This window comes from Cariama cristata, unplaced genomic scaffold (assembly GCF_000690535.1).
Source record: "Cariama cristata isolate BGI_N322 unplaced genomic scaffold, ASM69053v1 scaffold22795, whole genome shotgun sequence".
Lineage (NCBI taxonomy): Eukaryota > Metazoa > Chordata > Aves > Cariamiformes > Cariamidae > Cariama > Cariama cristata.
In genome coordinates, this window is record NW_009616142.1 from 52,916 (window position 1) to 53,222 (window position 307).

Genomic DNA, 307 nt, shown 5'->3' on the forward strand with positions numbered 1-307 from the left:
CCCCCGGGGGCGAGGGGTGGGCAAGGCCACAGGCTGCCCAGGGCACCCAGCCTGCACCCACCACCGCTGCGGATTCGGACTGCTCCCTTGTGTGCGCTGAGAGTGAGCCATGTAGACAGGAGGGAGGAACGTGCTGTGCCTGTGTGTGCAGGCGTGCCCACGGCTCTCTGTGTCCATGCAGGTGTGTGCATGCTGCGTCTGGGTGTCCGCAGCCTCTGTCGGTGTGTGCTCGTGTCTCGTGTGTGTGGCAGTGGGTGTGCTTGTGTGCCTGCTTCATGCATTGTGTGGTGCTGAGCGGGGGGGGCTT